This window comes from Drosophila suzukii, chromosome 2R (assembly GCF_043229965.1).
Source record: "Drosophila suzukii chromosome 2R, CBGP_Dsuzu_IsoJpt1.0, whole genome shotgun sequence".
Taxonomy (NCBI): domain Eukaryota; kingdom Metazoa; phylum Arthropoda; class Insecta; order Diptera; family Drosophilidae; genus Drosophila; species Drosophila suzukii.
In genome coordinates, this window is record NC_092081.1 from 11192664 (window position 1) to 11206762 (window position 14099).

Sequence of the window (14099 nt, forward strand, 5' to 3'; positions counted from 1 at the left end):
AGAAAAACAAGAACAAAGTAACGAGCGAGTCATGCACACACACACACATGCACATATGTATGTGTGTAGTGTGGGGAGAGTGGGGGGGCAATGGGGGGTGGGGGAGCAGGATAGGCAGCTCCAAAGTAGCGCAAAAGCAGCAAAAACAAAAACAAAAACAACAAAACCGAGACATAAAATAAATGAGCGCCGCCGCACAAACATGTCTCCAATGTTCACCCGTTGTTTGTGTTGTTGTTGTTGTTGCTGCAATTGTTATTGTTGTTGCTTTCTGCTGTGACTGGCCGTTACGTATCCCCCTCCCCCTTTCCACTCACTCCATCACCCTCTCTCGCTCGCACTCCCTCATTCCATTCCATTTCCATCCGTGTGCTTCAATTTCGTTTCCCAAGCGTAGTTGTTGTTGCCTCTTTCCTCTTGCTCTCTCCCTCCACCACAACCTCAACCTCTCCCTCTCGCTCGCTCTTTGTAATTATTGATACATAAAAATACAACAAAAGCAAGTTGAAATGCCGGACTGCAATTGTGGTCATAATAAATCTTATTGCACGCTGCTCAAAACAACGTTAAAAAAACAAATATCGTGAGAAATCTTCGAGCAGTACAAACTTAACTTGCTTTTTATCTTATGGTTTATTTAAAGATAGTTGTTAGTTGTAATTATCGCCGGATAATGATATGATTAAGGCCAGCTAGAACTATAATAAATCTTCCTAACTTTCCCCTAAAATGTACCCTGAAATATTTTAAACGTATTTAAAACGTTCTAAATGGATATTATTGTTGGTTAAGGTACAGACAATAATCTTATTATTCTTTATAAACACACCTCTTTGGAGAAAATCATAAGAGCATCCTTAAATCTCCAAAGTTTTTCTAATCTAATCAATTTTACATTTAAATAACCATTGAACTTGAAAGCAATCAATGGCATCAAGTATTTGTAAATCGTAAGTACTCAATCGGTACTAAGTAGCACTCACAAGCACTCGTTCCCCTGTATCGTTAAATATATACATATGTACCATCTAACTTAGTGGTTCTTCCTTTTTATTCGTAGATGTATTAAGTACTTGGTAAATTATCATATTGAGCCATGAAAAGCACTTTTGCTTTTGTTTTTGCCCTTTTAGGTCAATTTTAAAATGAAACCTTACAAAGTTTGCTATTTTCTATCAGCTTTTTATATCATTTTACATTATTATAAACTTGATGTGGGGTTCCCCAGTCTTTGGTGACTCCAAGCCATTGTATTTCAATAGATTAATGCATCTAAAACAATTCCTTTCTTAAAAACTTCAATTTTTAGGGACATATTATGAAACCTCATTGAAATGATCTACTATTTATTACAAAACGACAGCTTTTCTATCAATTTCAGAGTGGAATAAAAATAATCCGACGAGCTCTAATCTTTTTACATTATTATAAACTTCATGTGGGGTTCCCCAGACTTTAGGAAGTCTAAGCCTTTGTATGTCAATAGATTTATAATAATAATTAATGCTAATGTGTCTAATGCAATTTTCTTTTAATAACAATTTTGTTTCCTTTTAAACTTCGGTTCTTTAGGGATACTTTATGAAACCTGATTGAAGCGGTTGATATTACAATGGGACAGTTTTTCGATCAATTTCAGAGCGGAATAAAAATAATCCAACAAGCTGCCTTTTTTCTTAATCCTTTTTCTCCGCCGTCTCCTTTGGCGGCTGTACGAAAAGAAGAGCGTGGAGAATAAGGTGGCGGAATGGACAAAAGAAAATGCGCGCTCACACACACACACACACACACACAACCACTGGAACGCTTGGCTGCGTTTATAGAAAAAGAAGAAGAGGAAGCCGAGGAGGAAGAAGCAGCAGAACTTGGCCCAAACGAATTCCGTTTTAGCTTTAGCTTTGTGTATCTGTATCTGTATCTGTCGCACTTCCTTTTTAGCTGATTTTTTTTATTTATTTATTTTGTATTTATTACTTTTACTTGTTTGTTTCTTACTTTGGCACATTCACAAATATTGAGCACACACACACATACACTTTTCTAATTATTTTGCTTAGACAACATTTTTTACGACACTTTTATTTTGTTTTCTATCTCATTGCTTAAGCATTTGTTTTAGATTTATTATCTTATTTTGTATTATTTTCGTTGGGGATTTTACTTGCGCGACCGACGAGTTTCCGAACCAAACTAACACCATCAACATTCAACATCAAACATTCAACATCAGCGGCAGCGACTGCGACGCCAGCAGCGACGCCGGCAGCGCAGCGGAGACAACTGTGCGGTAGTTGCCTGTTGTTGTTGTCGTTGTTGTTGTTGCTTGCTGATTGGGAGAGGGAGCAAATGTGTGGATATGGACGGGGAAAGGGGACCAAGAGAGCCGCAGAGAGCAACGGGGCGACGACTGCGATTATATGAGAAAATTTATTCAACATTTAACGAACGTGCCCACAGGCTTTGGCAGAGGGGGTGGGGGAGGATAATGGAGGGGGTGAGAGTGGGAGTGGGAGAGCGGCAAAAGGAGGAGAGCAGAGGGTGCTCGTCAGGTGAAGGTGTCGTTGTTAGGGGGCCAAAGTGGAAGGGAGAGGGCATCAACAGAAATTTGAGGAAGACAGCCTGCATTTGTATTGTTTAAATTTCTTCATTTCTTTTCTGCAGTCTTTAATTTTTGCTTCAAGTGCTGGTAATTAAAATTGCTATAACAACTAAATCAGATGGCACTGCTTCCTTAAAGACTTTCAAGTGTGTGCGTATTAGGGTGGGTCAATTTAAATTGATTAATACAAATTAAAAAAAAACTATCCTCAATACTAAAAATCGGGAGTCTCTCCCTCGAAATTCGGGAAAAACTTGTGTTGATACAAAAGTAAATTTCCTCCGAATTCCGCCCGAAGAAATTTCTGTGACACCCCGGAAATTGAACACTTGACTACTTTTGTTATGGGATTAAAAACCCCATCATAAGTTGAGTTTTATTTTGTGGGGATTACCTTTATAAATGCAAATACGATTAAGGTTTTACGAAAAATGGCCTCTTCCTTTCCCTTAATTGTCTTAAGAAATTGCAACTGCAATTGCAATTGGGGCCACCCTAATGTGCAAGCGTGTGTGAGTGTGTGCGTGAAAGGAACAAGTGAGAAATTAAGCAGTGCATGATGCCAAAATGGGGGAAATGAAAGGGTAACAGGAAACGGGAAAATGGAAGTGAGCAAGCAAATTTCGCTATGTGTGCTGGTGTGGGTGAATAAGTCTGGAGTTGTGGCAATGTGTGTGTGTGTGTGTGTGTGCAAGCTCAATGAAAAGGTGTCTCCTTTTTGTTGTCCTGCTTGTGTTTTTGTTGTTGTTGTTGCTGCCAAAACTTTGCGGCGGCAGTTGTTGTTTTTATTTCTGTTGCGGAAGCAGCAATGCAAATTGTTGAATAATGTCAAGTGAAATTGCGTTTTCGTAAGCGGAAGGTGTGTGTGTGTGGAGGGGCCAAAGACGGAAAATTGCAGGCACACGCATGAGTTTTCCACGCCATATTTCCATCTCCCTCACTCTGGCTCCGCCCACTCTCGTTCGCACTCATTGACAAAGAGGCGTAGGTGCTAAAACTGCAAGTAGAGCGTAATTAAAAAAAACACGGAGTCATGTAGTCGACCATTAAATACCTGGCTTTTCATACAAAGTATTCGTTGCATAGTTTGAGGCGTAGTTTATTGAAGATACAAAGAATTGGCATTTCAGAAGAAATATTTGTGCGATTGATATGAAATTTGGTATGCGGCTAGAACTTGTTAAAACAAAGGTTGCTAAACTTTTTCCTAGCTAATTTTTACCAAGTCTTCTGAGAAATACCCATTTAATGATTGTTTCTAAAATGATATCTATCTGAATTTAGCAAGTTCAAGTTGCAAGTCTAAGCAAAGCCTTCTCTGTAATGACCATTAATAAAAAATCATAATTGCTTAAGTAATGCAATCTATGCTATCGTGTGGTCTACCTACCTCCCTATAGACATAATCGATTTACCAAGCATAATCAATAATATTGCACATTTTTCGCAATGTTTCCAGGCAAAGATGTGGGACCTGCGAACCGGAGTGAAATGTAAAAGGGCAACGACAAGAAGGACGTGCATAGTGGCAAAGGTGGAGAGGCCAAAGAGGAGGCGGAGGAGTGGGAGGTGGAGGATAAAGAGGAGCTGGAGAAGGTGCATGAAGCGGCGACGTGGCGGCAGCAGACAAAAGCAGAGGCTGATGCTGTCGAACGCAGCTTGATAAAGGGGGGCGGGGGGCTAAAAGGGGGATTCCGAAAAGGAGAATGAGTGGCAGGGGAGGAGGCAGAAACTTGCTGCAGCAGCAAACAAGGAGAAAGGAGAGACAAGGAGAGGCGAAGAGCGTGTGCCAACTACAACAACCAGGATTACAATTCAAACTTGCTCGTCAGCCTGGCTGGCTGCCATAGCCGTGGGCCAAAAGGGGGTGCCAAAAGGCAGGGGGCGACAGCGGAATAAAGGAAATGACAGAGGGAGCAGGGGCATAAGGGAGGCAGAAATGGAGAAGGAGGAGGGGGATCAGCAGCAGCGAGAGGCGCAAGCAGGGATGTCGTGCAGAGAAAAACGCCAGAGTCAGAGGCAACAACACACAGGCCAAGTTTTTGAAATCCCCCTTGCGACTCTCCATAACCCCCCTTAACCCACCCTTTGGCCACATCCCTGTCCAACGGCGAAGCTGCAGTTTGCAAAAGAATACACACACACACACACACGTGCATAAAAAATGTGCGGAAGAAAAAATGTTTAAGCACACGCGTGTGTATGTACGGGAAAGAGAGGGCAACAACGCAACCAGAAAGAGCAAGAAATAGAGCATTTTTAAGAAGAGGAAGCAAGAGGAAGAGGAACCTGCGGCCAGCGGAAAATACAGTGGACATCTTGAAAGGTGATCGAAATACAAATATTTAATAAATAAATAAATTAAATAAATAAGAAATAAAAACAAATAAAGAGCAATTTGCAAAATACAAGTACAAGGTAAATATTTTCAAGGGGCTTATTCTATATCTGATAGTGACTTTAAAAATTGACTATGAATGATAGATGCGAAGATAGATATCTTACTCTATATATTAAAAATAAAAATATCCACTGTAGCCTGCGTGCACCGTAGATAAAATGAGCGCCAAGGGGCCCAAAAGCAAAGCCAACAACATTTCAGCTTTTTGTTAATTTTCATCAGCAGAGCCACAAATGAGTGGGGCCAAAAGGACAGAAGGTGGAGAGGAGGTCCAGATAGGCAGAGAAGGCTAAAAAGAAAAAGGGACACCACGAAGTTCCTCAAAGTCAGCTTAATTGGCACAGCGCAGCTTTTTGCAGATGATTGTGATTGTGTGTCCGCACTGTCTCCACACTTTTTTTTCTCCAGATTTTAGGCAGTCAGAAGTTAGAGCAGGGCACGTTCCACTGTGATTAGTTGGGGCTTTATAGTCAGGGGATGCCAAAGGGACCACAAAGCGGTCAACAAAGTTTCAAAAGCGGACTTTAATTTTGGCAGTAGGAAAAACATGTCTAGGCTACACAGTCCTCTACAATTAAGCAGGTAGTTTACACTTTAAAAGTCAAAGTCTTCAACCTAAATGGGTTAGTATCTTTCAAAGCAAGCTGAGGTGTTAAAACTTAGATACCTTAAATGACTTCTCTTCAATTTTCCACTTCAATATAAAAGCTTGAGGCTTTAAGCCCCAAACTGTTTTCACAATAAATGAAATTCATTGACCGAAAACTTTTAGTGTGACAAATTTAATAGGCTTAGTTTGCTCGTCCGTGTGTGGTTTTTGATTTGCAAGAATTTACCTAACCAAATCAATCAATAAATCATTCGGCCATTTAATTTCCATTCGAATTGTACAAAAGACATTCGATATTGAGTGGCACAAGTTGAGCTTGCTAGCACAGGATTATGTACTTAATACCCTTTATACTTTGGTAATTGACCATTTGGTCAACTGATTCTCAAAAGATTAAAACTTATTTCCTAATTAGCAAACGGATGTGAAATGTGGTGACTGCACCATTAAATCGATGAGTTATCTTTTATGCGAGGTGGAAAGTATCTCAAGTAAATCTAATGAGCAGCGGCGGTGTGCCACGCCCACGCATCTGGCAGATACATAGATACTACATTCGCAGATACTCGTGCATTTGCGGATGCAAGAGCACCGTCGGCGACAGCTCATCCAAAGTTGAGCCATGCAAATTACAACGATTTCCCGTATGCCGCACAGAAATAGATACAGAATGTGTATCCGCATCTGCAGCTGTGTACCGTACCAGCGAAATGTATCTGCATCTGTATCTGTAAATGTATCTGCATCTGCAACTGTATCTGTAAATGTGGCCGCTTGGCACGCAGCAAACTGTCTAATGTATCTCGCAGATGCATGGCTGGCGAGATGGCGATGGTGACACCAGCGTCGCCAGCGTCTCAGCATCTCGGCAGCTCAGCATCCTCAGCATTTGTATAATTTGCACAATGGCACAAGGAAAATGCTCGCTGCGCAGATACAGATACAACAGTTGCAGATACTTGCAACACTCACTCACTCACTCACACACGAAACCCATGAGTTTCGGAGCACAAAAGCGAAATTGCAAAGTTTTCGCTGCAGCAGAAAAGTGGGCGTAGAAGTAGGAGGAGGGCGTGGGGCGTGGGCGGTGGTTCCCAGCAGGAAGAAGCAGAACAAGAGCCCAGTCTGAACTCGCGTTTCATGCAAACAGAAATGCCTCGCTTTACATTGGTCAACATGGCCCTGCTTTCGTAGTAAATATTTTAAACAAAACAAGGAGGTACAACTAGAAAAATATGGTTCCTACTTAGTAACAACATCTTACATTGCTTGGATAGTTATATTTAGACTTCCTTTAACTAAAAACAACATCCAATCCCAACTTGTCTTTAATGTAATGGTTTTTTTTACACTTATTCTTTATTGTATAAATAGTTTTCTTTCTCTTAAGACCATATAATCAAGGTTATGTATTTCAAATTACGAAATTTGCCTTAACTAAAGTTGTTACCACCTTTATAAACTTAATTTGGAAAGTCCAAGGACTAAAGACTTAAGGACTTAGTTTGTAGTTAAGGCTCTAGTGTCTTCAACTTTGTATTCCACACAAAGTTGTTTTGATTGATTGAGTTTAAACTGGAATTTGCCTTGTTGCCTAGTGTGTCTTTGTATATAGATAGAAAATACCCAGAAACATGGACCCATATGCCAACTAGTGAGCATATAATTACAACATTGGTTAAAGGCCGCCGCCCGTTCAGGATATCCTGACTTTCCCCATTCTCCTCCTTACATTTTCTAACCCCTCCCCCTCCGCGTCCTTGTCAATTTCCCCCACTCTCTTCATTCGAGAGCCACGAAAATGCCGCCACTTGCGCTTCCCTTCCAGAAATAACCAGGATTCAATAGACGACGAAACCGAGGACATGAGCGAAACGAAGCTATTGCTATGGCTTTGGCTATACCTTTTGCCCACCCATAGATACACACGCACACAATGACGCCCGCCGGATATACACAGATACACACACATGTGTAATGCATTCATATATACAGATATTCACATAATGAAGTAGAGCACAAATGCCTTTGGGGTGACTGGATGATGGGCCACAACGAAAGCCAAACAGTTGCCCACTCGAGACCTCGACCCTCGTCCTTCAGCCCCCTCTCACCCAACCTCCCTTATCCTGGATCTGCTTTGCAGGCAATCGCCCAACAGGCAACAACAACCGCACGGGGCAAAAGTTCACATTCAGCTTCGTTTAGATGGCCGAACCCAAAGGAGCCCGACAAAGGAGAAATACAAGGAGTTGGAGATGGTGGTGGGGAATACGCGAAACCAAAAGTTGGTGAATAACAGGATTATCCACAGTGATTGCTTAGAAAACAATATTATTATTTCCAATACTAAACTTTAATTTGCCAAAGGTAGAGAACCACTTATCAGAGGGAACATAAAAAACGAAATTGCTTATGTATATATATTCCAAAGATATTGCGTATATTCCAACGAAATTCTTAAGAACATCTCATAAATGAAACCCTAAACAGTTGGTAAGGAGAGTATATGTTGTCCAAGACAAATCATTTCCTAAAATTCCTAATGAACCATCTTAGGATAATTATTAATATCATTATAGCCATTACAATACTCCTTGCTTTAACTATTGTACCATGCCATATAATATCTTGTATAAGAACTCACTATCAAGGTAAACACGTATCTTTCATATCTATTTTATATTATTCTAAACTATTTTCTGGTCCAACATAACAATTTTCATAATTTCTCTCATTATAGTCATTACAATACTGCTTGTTTTAACTATTGTACCACACCATATAATATATTTTATAAGAACTTACTATTAAGTTCAACACATATCTTCTACATCTATTTTATATTGTTCTAAACTATTCTCTGCTTCATCATAACAATTTTTATTATTTAAGGAATACCCATACCACAGATGATGATACACCCCTGATAAATAATAATTTATGCATAGCATTTATCTGCGAATCCAACAACATTGTGCCACACAGTTTCAGTCATCGAACATTCAAAGTCCCCAAATATATTTGGCCCCATCCTTCAATAACCGATTCAATTAAAAACCGATCCGATGAAAAATATATGTACATGTGTATATTCCGTAACATGAAATAAGCTCCACAAATAAACGGAATCAAGCAGAAATAAGAGAATTTCCGACCACAAGGAAAATAGCAATGGAAATTGGCGAAAATTGTGTGGGAGAGAGATAGCAGCGGCAAATGAGTGGACAATGGAAAATTACGAATGGTGTGGAAAAAGAGGGCCTGGAAATATATAGGTGGCTTTCTCATCTTTAGTATTTCAATTTTGGCTAGTGTTGACCTGCCTTTTTTCTCTCCCCTTTCCCTCATTAATTCAATTACTGCCAATATTTTCCGAGCGTGCAAAGCAAATTGCAACAAAAACACAAAGGGGGCAGGCCAACAACAGTAGTAAATTCAATTTTGTGTTATCCATCGATGTTTCCCCAGAGAATTGGAAAGAGACAGAGGGATAGAGATAAAGAGGGGCTGTACAACACCATTGCCCCGTATTCTCCCCAATTTTGGGGTGCGATTTTTTGCACTTTCAACTGGCACTTTGAATTGTGTTTGAAATTGGGGAAGCGAGAGGCCAGAATGCCAGGACCAAAACAAATAAAATGTGTGTGCATTCCGAAGTGCAATTGGTTGAGCCCCCCCCCAAAAACCACCTTTTCTATCCTGCAACGTAACCCCCATGCCTCCCCCAAAAATCAACTGACAAAATGTCAAGCCTGATTCTGATATTTGTTTTATATTCCTTTGCATGGAGGGTATTTTAGTGGTTATCTCAGGATTAGCACGGCATCTACATTTTTTTATTTACTAAAACCACATTAAACAATAAATTTATATATTTGTAATATTACTATTTATTTTACTTGTCTAAAACCATTTTTACCGATGCTTAGAACTTTGAATTTCAATAAAATAAAAATCAAACTTACTATAGTTTTGAAAGTTTTTATAAAAACGTTCATAAAAATAGAAAGGAGTTTCTCAAAATCATAGTATAATAGTACTATATGTACAATGTACATTATACATATATAATTATTTGATATACACTATTATACTATGATTTTGTCTGAGGAAACCCTTTATCATAATCAGGGTATAATGAGAAGTCCCATCAAATTTAATTAATAATACTTTAAAAATAAATTGAGAATATTTCTTCAATATTTTTAGTTCTCAATAAAAGGGTATGTTAATCTCAGTTCTTAATGAATATAAAATATATTCGCTTATAGCCCCCAACTAAAACTATTGCTGCTGTAGGTGCCTATACTGCTCCCTTTGTTGCTGGTTGCTGGTTGCTGTGGAGCTTCTGTGTTTTTTCAGGTTCCGAATTTCGGGTAGTTCTCATCCCGAAGTCCTTCCATTTATCTCTGGCATTTAAACAGCGTGGCTGTGGCTGATATTTTCTGCTCTGTTCAGCCTCCACATACCCATCCTTCTCCTCACGCTGCCCTTTCCCACCTTGCGATTCCAATCCTGTTTGATTTTGGCCTGCCTCTCCTTCCCCATTTTCCTTGGCATCGAAAAAGCTCAAGGTGCAACCTGAAATCTGTTCACTGCACTGAGAAAAATATTTACCTATGTATGTTGGCTCTAAATTCGGAATTTTAAGATAAATAGTTTCACAAAATCAGAGTATAATATGTAGTTATAGTAAATAAATATTATATCTTTTCTGAAAATAACCCTTTATCGAAATCAGAATTCAATTGGAAAACAAATAAAATTTCAATACATTGTATTGCAATTACTTAAATAATTAATCTTTTTTAAATGTTTTTAAGATTATAGGGCATAACTTATTATTCTGAAATGATATGTGTGTTTCTTTCAGTGTGCGACTTTTGGTTTTGAAACAATTGCCCATACAATCCTCCTCTTTCTCTCTCTTTCTTCCCCCCACTTTTTGTTGCTATGCTAAAGGGAAGGACAGGGAAAGGTGGTAGAGGAAGAGGTGGTGAAGGGGAGGGGAAAGAAGAGGTCGCAGCATTTGTCGCCATTTATTTACACGATTAGAAATCGATTTTGTGCGTTCCCATATAGAATTCCATATGAAATGACAGCCGAAACGAACAAATACATATGTACATATGCACGCAGACATACAGAAAAGAGGGGTTTTTTGGGGGGCAGAAAGGTGGCGTGAAATAAAGGAGAAGGGGGGCAGTGTGGCATGTAAGGTCCCTCCTGTATGTGCCGTTATAATGATTTATGTTAAGCTTATTGCATACACACACACACACAAACAGAAGTCGAGGGTGTGTGCGACAGGGACGGAGCTAAATCGAAATCGATTTGTGGGCAGAGGAAAAGCAGAGCGAAGAAGAAGAAGCAGAAGCAGCAGCCGAAATCGGCTAGCGGGTGGCGACATCTGGCGGCGGGAACCTCTTTTAATTTTGGCCAAAAGGGAATCGGAAATGCAAAGGGGAAATTGGAATAAAACGAAATACGATGTCTTATATCAAAACAGTTTACCGTTTGATTAGTGCAGCTAATTGATTGGCTGATAATGGTATAGGGGTTACGAATAAAAATTACGAATATTATAAAATCTTTAAATGTTTAATCAAGGGTGTTTAAATTACAATAAGATAAGATAACAAGATACATAATTCGTCTTCATAAAAATAGGCATTATAACAAGATTGATTATAGTACTACTTTAAAATGTGCGACTCATTATGCGAAGCTCTGAAATTATATTGTTTTTATGTGATTATTTGAAACCTAATGCTCGTCCCAATAATTTACCTTAGTACTACCTTTACAATTTGCATAGCTAACCAAATATTCTACATTTGAAATTCAGCCAACAAAAAACCAGCAGCCTGTGTGTTTGTACAACAAACAACCGAGGCAAAGAAAACAAAAAAGGCAAAGAGCAGCTAAACCAATTGATTAACAACTAAAAGTTCAACGCCGGCAATTAACATGCGAAGGGAAATAGCGAAATATGCCAAGAAAAGTAAAGAAAAGGAGGAGGAGGTGGAGGAGTGGAAAAATTCAGTCAAAAGAAGGGTGCAAGAAGGGCCGAGGGAAAAGCGTATAAAACAAAATCTAAAGCCCAATCCACTTGCCGTTTTTTTTTTGTACGTACGTACGTCTTGTTTTTTCTCTATGTTGTATACCCGTATTTCTGATGAGCGTATGTATGAGTGTGTGTTTGTCCGCGAACTCTAGTACGAAACTAGCCTGAACCATTCACCCCCTCCCCCTTCCCCTCGCCCACCCACTTTACAATTTATATACAACTCCAAGAGCAAAAGCAAAAGCCATTCGTGCGCAAATCTCAAATAAAAGCGCGCAGAACCAGCAACAACAAATAATAGCAGCACCAGCAACAACAACAACAACAAACGACGCCGACTTCGCTGCCGCTGATGAATTGTATTTGTGTGAGCCCAACACACAAACACACACACTCATACCCTCGCACGCAAGCACACACACGCATAACACATGCGGACAGGGCGGGCAAAAAAAGAAGTAAAATAAAATAAAATAAAATACAATATGAGAGCAAAAGGAAAAATAAAAGAAAAAAAATTAAAGCAGAGGAATCGGTTTCGAGAGGTGAGTTGACTCCTCGAGGTGTCTTTACCTCTGCCGCAGACGCAGTCGCTGCCGCTGCCTCAGTCGCTGCCCCCTGCATTTGTCATTGTGTTCGTGCGGGGTACAGTGGAGCTTCCCTGCATCGAATTAGTTTGTTTAACCTTTCGAGGAATTTTATTTCAGCGCGGTTCGTCCTGCAAATCAATATATGTAGTTTAAGCCTACGCAGGAAACCATTCCTATCTCGGAATACAAAAAAAGGTAATACACAGTGATAACCTATTATGAAGAAAAGAAAACTGGATACAGGCTTATGCTTCGAAGTTGAAGTTTTATTTAATTGGTATTTTAAGATATGTATCTTACAAGATTCTATATTAACTGCGCTAAATAATCAAATATGAAACTTGTTTACTTTCTTTTTAAAGTGTCACTAATTAATATTGTCCTAAAAACACACAAAAACTTTTAAGCTGCATATTTTGTTATTTAAGCTGTTACTGTATATTGTATACCTTTTGGAAAAATTCATAAAGCTGTAAACTTAATATGGAAATCTAAAAGGGCTTTAAGAAGTACTGTAAGGATCGTTTTCTCGACCTTGTGATAAACTAAACGTAATCTTTTCTGAACATTTTAGAGTTTATTACCTACTTTAATTTTAACAAATGGATGGAAAATATTACTAAATAAAAATATAGATGTCGGATTATAAGTAAAACCATTTTTTTAACATTCACATTCTTTGATCCTTTAATCCTTTTATTGAACCCAAATGTCATTTTTAATCTTAATCGGATTGGATGGATTTCAGAAAATAAAAATAATTGTAAGAAAACGATTTTTCCTATCACAGGATAGGGTGGTTTGACTTAATTGTTAAAGTAGAATTTGTTTCATTTTTCCAAGTATGCATTTGATAGTTCTTCTATAAGGAGTCTCCACTGTACTTTGTATTCGCTCTGGCCAGCAATGTTTGCTCGAGCATGTGTGTGTGTGTGTGTGTTGGCCGCGTCGTGTGCCACTGCTAGTGGCGTTTCCATTCCAGAGTTCGCCGTTCGCCGCCTTCCATTGCTCACTGTCACCGCCGAAGTCAAGCCGAAATAAAGCAAGAACAAGAACAACAAAGCAGCAGCAGCAGCAGCAGCGGCGGCGGCAACAACAACAAAACTTCTATGCACCATGTGGAACGAAATGAAATGGAATGAAGGACTGAAATCGGCGACGCTACTTCTTTTGCTTCTTCTTTATCCGCTTCGGTTTTTTTGCCCATTTTATTTGTTTGCGGTTAAAAGGGGGGTGGGGTGATAAAAAGGGGAGGAGTTGCAAAATCGAACTCAGCGGGAGTTACTTAGGGGTGCAATATCATAATTGCACTTTTGATTACATGGTAATGTTTTTTGTTTGGTTTTTGAGAAACTCACCGTTTTTTATTAGTTTTAACTGCTTATCGCTGATTGACTTCTCTTCCTTTTCGCTGCCCAATCATTTGTCACCCACTCACACACAAGCACACACACACTGTATTAGCAATTTCTCGAACTTCTTTGCTCTTGATATTTCTCCTTCCTTCTTTTTTTTTTCTTTTTGCACACCCACACAAATACAAGAATTTTCGCCGCGGGCGTTTTTCCTTTTTATTTATCCGCCTTTTCCTTGGCGATGATTTTCACGCGAGTGTCACTGTTCCACCCGCACACGCGCAAATTTTCAGCTTTTCGCAAGATTTTTCAAAATTACTTTCAATTTCCTTGTGATTCCAAAATTGATTAATTAAATATGAATATTCAAAGGGACGCGGCCGCCGCTCAAGAATCAATCATAATTGTTGTTTACTTTGTTCGCTGATGGTTTAGATTTTTAAATCAAGTTCGTATCGTTTTATCTTTTTAACG

At 39.2% G+C, this 14099-nt stretch overlaps 1 protein-coding gene across 5 annotated transcripts in view; it reads right to left on the bottom strand.

The window, feature by feature from the left end:
- Positions 1-14099, bottom strand: part of tou (bromodomain adjacent to zinc finger domain 2B toutatis) — a 46291-nt gene extending 32192 nt beyond the window's left edge. For 3 of the 5 annotated variants that reach the window (XM_065863785.2, XM_065863784.2, XM_065863783.2), the window contains exon 1: positions 13629-14098. The gene's annotated coding sequence lies outside the window, so the exon portion shown is untranslated. Of the gene's footprint in view, positions 1-13628 lie in introns of all 5 variants that reach the window. The other 2 variants (XM_065863786.2, XM_065863787.2) reach the window with 2 other exon arrangements.